At 59.8% G+C, this 8,203-nt stretch overlaps 1 protein-coding gene across 1 annotated transcript in view; it reads right to left on the reverse strand.

The window, feature by feature from the left end:
• Nucleotides 1–8,203, reverse strand: part of PMEPA1 (prostate transmembrane protein, androgen induced 1) — a 58,420-nt gene that overhangs the window by 45,198 nt on the left and 5,019 nt on the right. The gene's annotated exons all lie outside the window — the stretch shown is intronic.

Raw genomic sequence — 8,203 nt, forward strand, 5'->3', positions numbered from 1 at the left:
CACAGACGCCCAAACAAACTCACCCCTAGCTGGGTATGCCACCTTACCGCCTTCCCCCTCCCCCCACAAAGCCCAGGGGTGGAGACATCATCTCCTGGAGACCTAAGGACCACGTGACCTGCAGGCCAGGTGTCCCCACTGGGGACAGGAAAGCCTGGGGGCTGCTCCAGCCAGAACATCACGGGTTCCCAGGCCATCACTGCCCGCGCCGGTGGTCACAGCGGCACGTGCGGGACCCGCAAACCTGCTCACTCGCCAACCACATCACTGCACTGAACATCTACTCTAGGCCAAGAGCATGCAAAATCGGGATCCGTTCCCGCCAGGACAAGGCACGGCTGCCCCCACCCCCATCGCCCCCAAAGTCCACGAGGGACAGAAGATTCCGGACAACTTCTCGAAACTTAAAAGGCAAGGTGGCGTCTCGAACCCGCACGGCAGCTGGAGGTTTATGCTGCGTCCCACCAGCCTGGGGGCCCAGCGCTGCGGGCCACGGACCCCAGGCAGGTGCATCTAGGCGACAGGGACACTGTTCTGAGCCGGCTCTTCGAAGCCAGAAGCAAACTTTATCCAGATCCCAAATAATTAAACCTCTTTTCTGCAGGGAGAGCCATTTCCCAACCCCCTGGCACAACGCTCACTGACTTTAGTTACAATCCACCTGAAGGGGAAGAAAGAAACTCAGGCCTGACGTTTCCGAGGCTTCTGACATCCTCGCAAGATACTGCAGGTACCACCTCTCAGCCAAGTGGCCCACCCCTGCTTCCTCCCACCCCGCACCCAACGAGAATCTGCTGGAACACCAGGAAGACGCCATGATCCCAAGTTCCCCTTCCAGGTGACACAGGAGCCCCCAGCTCTTCTCACCACGGTGGCATCTCACCGGCATCGGGGCGAACGCCAGCCTCACTCGTGGGTGGCCGTGGGTGGCCGCGCAGCCCCAGCACCAGGTCGGAAGCAAGAGACTCTCCTTCCCGGGCAGGGGGCGGGTGTCCCCAATGCAGTTCTGTCTTTCTGATACTCTAAGTGCTGAAGTGACCTCCCAGGACCTCCCAGGACAACTGGGGCTCGAGCAGGGGGGGCAGGCCAGTGATGGATTTCCACACCTGCCCCCCCTGGTGCAGCTTTGACCTTGCCAGCAGCGGTGGGGCCAGGAGGCGAAGGCACATCCTGCCCCAAACAGCGGAAACCTCCTCCATGTGCTCAGGATAATTCCCTGAGCCAGAGGCGCTTTTCACACTTAGGCAATGGTCCTCCCTGTGCAGGCCTGTCTCTTCCCTGTGTCCTGCTGAGGCTCGGAGAGCGGGGTGGGGGCTCTGCATGTGCTCTGAGGGTTTTCAGTCTTTACCAAGCTGGGACTCTCCCTCCTTCCCGCCTCCTCCACATACGGGGTTCCGACAGGCTCAAGAAACATCGCAGGTGATGACTAATTTTACACGACACCCAACACAACGTGACGGGTGTGACAGGAGGGGCCCCCGGGGTGCTCGGAGCCCAAACAGGATGGGTCTGGGATCCCGGGGGAGCCTTCCCACGAGGGGCTTTGAAAGCACCCCCGTTTTCGTTCCTGGAAATACACGCACTTTGCTCCCTAGAACGGCAGCTCCTGGAGGACAGGGTTTTGTTAGTGCCGTCCTGACATCTGTAGCGCCCGGACCAGCACCCAAAGGGTGTCCCCGACGGGTCTGCATTTCCAGAACTACCCAGCAAGCGGGCGGCACATCCCACCTGGGCTGGAAGTCGGGAGGGTTAACAGGCTCGGTCCCTCCGGGAACAGCCCTGGGCCATTCAGCCATCTCCTGCCCAGATCGGATGGGGCTGCACGGGGAATGCAGGCGGAGACGGGCAGCCTGATACGGACGCACCTGTGTGGGGGCCAACAAGAGAGCCCACGTGCTGCCAGACTGGGGGGACGGACCCGACGGTGCACCCGACATTTGTCCGTGTTCTTGCCTGGCGAATGGCCCGACCAACGTGGGCTTGCACCGCGGCCACGCTGAGTCCTGCAAGGACCACGCCAGGGCTCAGGGAGTGGGCGTGGCGTCGTCGGGGAAGAAATCAGGGAGCTCAGAGCATCAGTTCCTGGCTGTGGGACCTGCGGCAAGTGTCTCACCCTCTCTGAACCCGCTTTCGAAGCTGCAAATCGGTGACAGCAAGAGCTCTCTCGCAGAGCTGTTTGTTCGATCGGGGAAAATGCGTCACTAGTACCGGCACATGGTAAGTTCTCCGCACGCGACTAAGAAAGGGAGTGGAAGCAAAAATCCAATAGTCGCCCTGGAAACAGGAGGTAAAGCCGTCTGGGGCTCTCTCGGAAAGCCTGGGGGACGCCCCAACCCTCTCGAAACGGGCCCATCGGGGGCACCGATGCCCCGCCCCCCCCCGCTTTCGGCAGCATGCCTTTCTGGGACTTTCCTCAGCTTGGTGACAGCCGTTTCCAGCAGCACCTGACGAGGCCCCGAGATGTCACAGCTCGGCTCTGTAGTGTCACCCGAAGGGAAAGGGAGGTTGACTGTCAGTGCTCTGAGCTGTCAGGACCTCATGAAGCTGCGCCGCTCACCTCCGGGAGGGGGCAGGGGGCGGGGGCAGGGCGCTCCTGCGGGAGAAGTCAAACAGAAGACGTGCCCCACCCCACCCGCCAGGGGAGATAAAAAAAAATTAGGGTCCTATTTTGATAACTCACGGCTTGTATACCCTCACCTGTTAAAAACTGAAATTAATTTTCCAAAAAACCCAAAGAGGAGCCCTCAAGCCATCCCTATCGCCTTCTGCCCTGGACTGGGGGGTATCTGGATGTGACAGTGCTGTGACTTCACGGCCTAGGTCTTGTGCCTCACGCCCCCCCCCCCCCCCCCACGGTAGATCTCGGGAAGCCACGGGGGCCCCTAGGAGACTGTGGGGGGCAGGTGTGCCGGGGGTCTCCCAGCCAGCTCGGCGGTGGGCCTGGCAGGGACAAGAAACTGAGATATTCAAGTGCCTCTGCCTTCAAGGTCATGGTCCCCACACACACCTGGATATTCCAACATCCCAGCGAGGGCCAGCGCCCCAGCCTCAGGAGCGGGAAACCTTTTTTGGTGCAGGCCTCCTCACCAGGCAGTAGCCACCAGGGGACGGGACAGAGTGGGTGGCGGAGGACGGATCCCCCCCACAGCTCGTGTCAACCCGCATGAACACAGGGCTGTGCAGACACCAGGCCGCCCTCCACGACGGTAACCTTGCAAAGGTCCCAACGCCCCGGCACGCGGGAGCTGTGGTCACCCCGTTTTCCACGGGCCAGAGGACGGCCAGTCGGTTCCGGCGCCAGGCTGAGCAAGGCCTCCTCCCTCTGGCTCCCAGTCACACTCCTGCCCCGGGACCAGCGGTGGGGAGATCCGGCCCCCGGGCAGGTTCCGTGTGGCCCTCAAAGTGGGAGAAAAAAGACAACTGCCAGGCATGTTACAGCAAAATCCAGCCGCCTGGGCCCCCAGATGGAAAGGCAGCGCTGCCCCCTCGGGCAGGACTCACACCCCCAGGGCTCTGCAGCCTCCTCCCCCCTGCCCCGGGGAAAACGGAGTTTCCCAGTCTGCACCGTGTGCCAGCAGCCTCGTGAAGCCCCGGGCACAGCCTGGTGCCCTCCTCACTGCTGCCAGGCACAGAAGAGGGGTGGGCATGCCCGCACACAGGGCCCCCACACATGCCCCTAACATGCCCTGGCACCCACACGCATGCGTGCACACGACACCTTTTAGAAAGCACAGAAAGGCCCCGGGCTTTGACGGCCTCCTCAGCGTGTCCATGGCTGGCAGGACTAGAGCCTCCAACCCGCCCCTTGAAAGAGTCCCTTGTCTTTGCGCAGGATCCCAGACCCCAGTTGCCTACAAACTCGGTCTCTGGATGACACAATCCCAGGAGGAAAAAGGGCAGGCGGACCCTCTGGTTTGGGCCCCACCGCTAGGAAGCGCCTCTGGGACGCTTCCTTCCATTTTAACAACTGACCAAACCAGAAGCAGACACAGGCCGGCCCGGGCTGGGACCTGGTAGGAACAGGCGTCCAGGCTCACTGTCCGAAAAAAGCCACCGCCACTGCCCCAGCCGCCCCAGCAGCCTCCTCTAGGGGCCAGCTGCACACACCCATCCACTCCCCTTCTCTTTCCAGGGGAGAGCGCATCAATTTGCCCAACATGGAGGGCAGACCACGCACGTGCACTTTTGCCCTTGTTTTCCTAACGTGCCCAGAAGTGGGAATCATTCCCAGGCCAGAGAGAAGCTGGCGAGGAGGCAGAAAGCGGTAGCAGCTGGGCATGTGTGTGCACACGTGTGTGGGTATGTCTGTGAGCACGCATGTGTGCGGGTCTGTATGCATCTGTGTGTCTGTGTGCACACACACGGCCTCGCGGGTCCTGGGCAGGCTTGACAAACACGAAGGCCGCCCCTGACCCTGGTCACAGCGGTCACAGCGGCTGGCGTGGCTGGCTTACCCCGGACCTCCTGGGGAGCCGGGCCAACTGCCTGACATCCAGTCCCAACCCAACCCCTTGCTGCACCTCGGCCTGAAAGCCAGACAGCCAGACAGCATGTGGGTCAGGAGCCCCGCCGAGAGGGCCCACGGGGGACACAGCTGGCCCAAGACGCGGCCACAGTTGGAACCAAGTCTGAAATCCAAGCTTGCACGATGCCAGTCTCTCCTTAAAAAACGCCAAATTCAAGATGAAAACCAGGAACTTCAGCAGAGCCCCCCACCCCTCCTGCGCGGCACACAACAGGCGCTCAATAAAGGCCAGGAGAATGACTGGCAGGCGCCAACTCTGAGCATGACCATGGGTCTTCTCAGGGGCTGATCTGTGAAGGACGCTGAGGTTCACTTTCTGGCCACTCACTTCGGCCCTCTCACCCCCCAAACCCCTCGGGGAAACTAAACATTGATTAAAACAGTTTTCAGCTAGGACAATGCGCCCCCCTCCAGGGGACATCTGGTGAAGTCCGGAAACATTCTGGGGTATTACACCTGGGGGGGGGGGGCAGAATCCTACTCCAAAGGGCATCTAGTGGACAGAATACAGAACATCCAACACACGACACCCCCTCCCCCCAACACCCATCCCCCTCCCCCAGCAAGGAGGTCCTACTGCCCGGAGTGAGACACCCCGGATTTGAGACATCAGTGCCCCGGGTGACCTGTGACTTTCTCCAAGTTGACCCTCCAGTTTGGGGAATATCTGTTTGGAATCGGTTGGAGAAGAGGAATCAGAGGCTCGGTGACATCAGTTGTTGGGAAACACAGCTGCCACCACACTGACTGGCCACAAGGGTCCAGGGTGGGTCCAGGGCAGGGCCCTCCAGACGTGCTTCCCCGGGCACCAACGGCTGTGTGGCACAGGCCAGTCTGTCCGGCACAGGGCAGTCTGTCCAGGCATGGTTAGTTCGCATCTGTCTGCCCCCTGAAAAGTCTCAGCAGAAGCGGGAGGAGAAAGGCAGGGGCTGAGACACAGATCTGTAAAGAGGCCACCAAGAATGTCAAGAAACAGGCGTGCAGAGAGGAGCCCTTTCCTGAAAAGTCACCCAGCCTCCTCCCTACCGTCAGCTCTGGCGGGCTGTCATTTGAGCCGGCCGTTTTTAACCCGAAGACCACTGGCTTTTTTTTTTTTTTTTTTAAGAATAGCGTATTTTTCGGTGGGGTACCTTGGGAAGAGTGAATTCCCATCACACAGCGTCCCTCACGCCTTGACTCTCAGAGAAGATGGGGGGGGGGGCCCTGGAGTGTGGTGGCAGTTACCTTGTGAAAGTCAAGACCATCCCAGAATCTGCCTTCCCCACACATAGCCCGGTTCCCACTCTCCCGAGTGCAATGGGGATGCTGCTGATTTCTTCCAGCCCCCAAGTTCAAGGTAGACGCACCGTAGGGCCCAAGTTCCAAGCTCCAAAGAGAGTGTGAGTGCTTCCTGGTGGCTTGGGGACCTGGGGCAAAGCTTTTCCATGCCTTCCCTCATCTATAAAGCCTGAGCTGGCCAGCACTCCACCCGACTCTGAAATCTGGGGCAACGGAACCCCATGCCAGGGACCCAGCACTATGAGAGGGGCGCGGAGCCAGCTCTGGCCCCGAAGCCTCCAGCCAGACTGTGGAAGGCAAAGGCCCCCATCTTAAAATACGGTAGAATTTTAGATTTTAACCGTCAGGATCTCAGTTTTCAGATGACGAAACTAAGGTGGCTCAAAGAACCTACGGAGACCAATTTCCTTTCTGACACAAAAGAAGTCACCGGGTGCCCCTCTGCAGCCCAGCTCCAGATCCATCTTGAACGTCCTGGTTACAATGCTGAACTCCTATCCTGTGAGATGTGGCCTTCCTCCCACAGTTCAGGTATTTCCTCCCCATCTTTTTGGATAAAGAAACTCCAGGCCTTTAAAGCCTCCTCCCCAGGCCCTTTCCAGGCCCTTTCGGGGGAAATCTGATTGGCACTTCCAACCTGAATTTTAAAGACCACTTCCTTTCCTGCCCTGGGCTTTCTTCCAGGAAGTCGGGCGATACACCGGGCACGGTGACTCCCGTACCACCCAGGGGCCGGCCCCCCTCACTGGGATGCCTCACTGTGGGAAACGCACAGGTCGAAGGCAATGGATTTAACAACACCTCGGTGTTGGCCAAAACATCATCAGGGCTGAACAGCCCAAGAAGGGCCAGGAATGAGAATGGATTTTTTCAAAAGTCCTCAACACAAAGGACAAGAGCAAAATGCCTGTGCCCAGGCCTCGTAATGATGAGTTATACTCAGAGCGTGGACCCCGCGGTGGGCAGTCAGCTAAGGCTGCTTTCTAGAAGAGGGGAAAATGAGGCACTGAGGGTACCCAAGCAGCAATCCATTCGGCCCTGGTGAGGCTCTCTCCAAACATGTGCAAACATATTTTAATAATATCCCCGTGCATTTCATTAGCCTCCTGAGTTCACAAAAGGCCTTTGGGAAACAATCTGGTTTAATGCAACTCGGTTCTGCAAGCTGGCTGGCTCCAGCAGGTTCTCCAGGCACCTTGCTGGCCTGGTGGCGTTGGGGCAGCTTGGGGGCAGGGTGGGGTAGGGGGAACAATTCCAGTACTGCGGGGGGAGGGGACTCACGGATGTAAGGACCCACCACCACAGCTGGCCAGCCTGCCCCAGCAGGGCCGGTCACGGGTTATTTTTACCTCTTGTGCCTCACTGTACTGGCTCAGGGTCCACAACTGTGGCAGCCGCCTGCGGAAACTGGCTTATGAGTCACCCGGTGACTGCCCTGCTTGGTGGTGGCGGCCTCTCCAGGTCCCAGCTGGAGGAAGGCGAGCCCTTGCTGGGAAGCGCAGAGTGCTCCCTTTGCCTGGGGTGCTGAGAGGTGAGCGTGGAGAAACTGCAGCCAGAGGGTCAGGAGGTACCCCCCCAAAGGATGAACTGGGGGACAGGGGACAGGTTGGAAGGCAGACCCCAGGGAGTGGCAGTCAATTCCCCACCCAACCCAACCTCCACCGGGGTGGGCTGTGCACAGCGGAGGCAGAGGCTAATTTGTCGTAACTCCTGGACCACCGGGTGGAGTCCGTGGGAATCTTCAAACACCCCCTGCCCACCCTCGGTCCACCTCCCCCTTTCAGGGCAAGGCAGGCAGTCCCAAACACAGACAGCCCCAAACTTTGACTCATTTGTAACCACGGTCCCAGCCAGGCTGAGCCAAGCTGTCCAGACAGAGGCTATTTATAGGTGCGTCGGGGACACAGACACTCACACAATGAGACACACACTCCGGTTCCACCTTCGGCCAGACCCACCAGGACTGAGCCCTGGATTCCGACACCTGGACACAAATGGTCCCCAAACCCGCAGAGAGATGCATGCACTCCGAAGACGCACCCAGCGCCGGACGCAGGCGAAGCCGCAGGAAGACCAAATATTCCCGGGACAGACTGCAACCCAGACACACAGACACGGAGACGCGCCAGACCCAGACCCGGACTCAGACACTCAGACACGCACACTCCACAGACGCAAGGGAGACCCACTCGCGCAGACCGAGAGACAAGCGCGGCGCACGCTCCAGACACACACCCGGGGCCCCAGACACCCCGCAGGCCAGACAGTGTCTCACACGCCCGCCACCCCCCTTCCCCCAGCCAAAGTTGATAAAGAGCCGGCCTAATTGCTCCATCGAGACTGCCCCTTAGGGAAATAAAATGGAAACTTCACGGATCCGACCGCCCCAGCCCTCCCGCG

This window comes from Suricata suricatta, chromosome 12 (genome assembly GCF_006229205.1).
Source record: "Suricata suricatta isolate VVHF042 chromosome 12, meerkat_22Aug2017_6uvM2_HiC, whole genome shotgun sequence".
Taxonomy (NCBI): Eukaryota; Metazoa; Chordata; class Mammalia; order Carnivora; family Herpestidae; genus Suricata; species Suricata suricatta.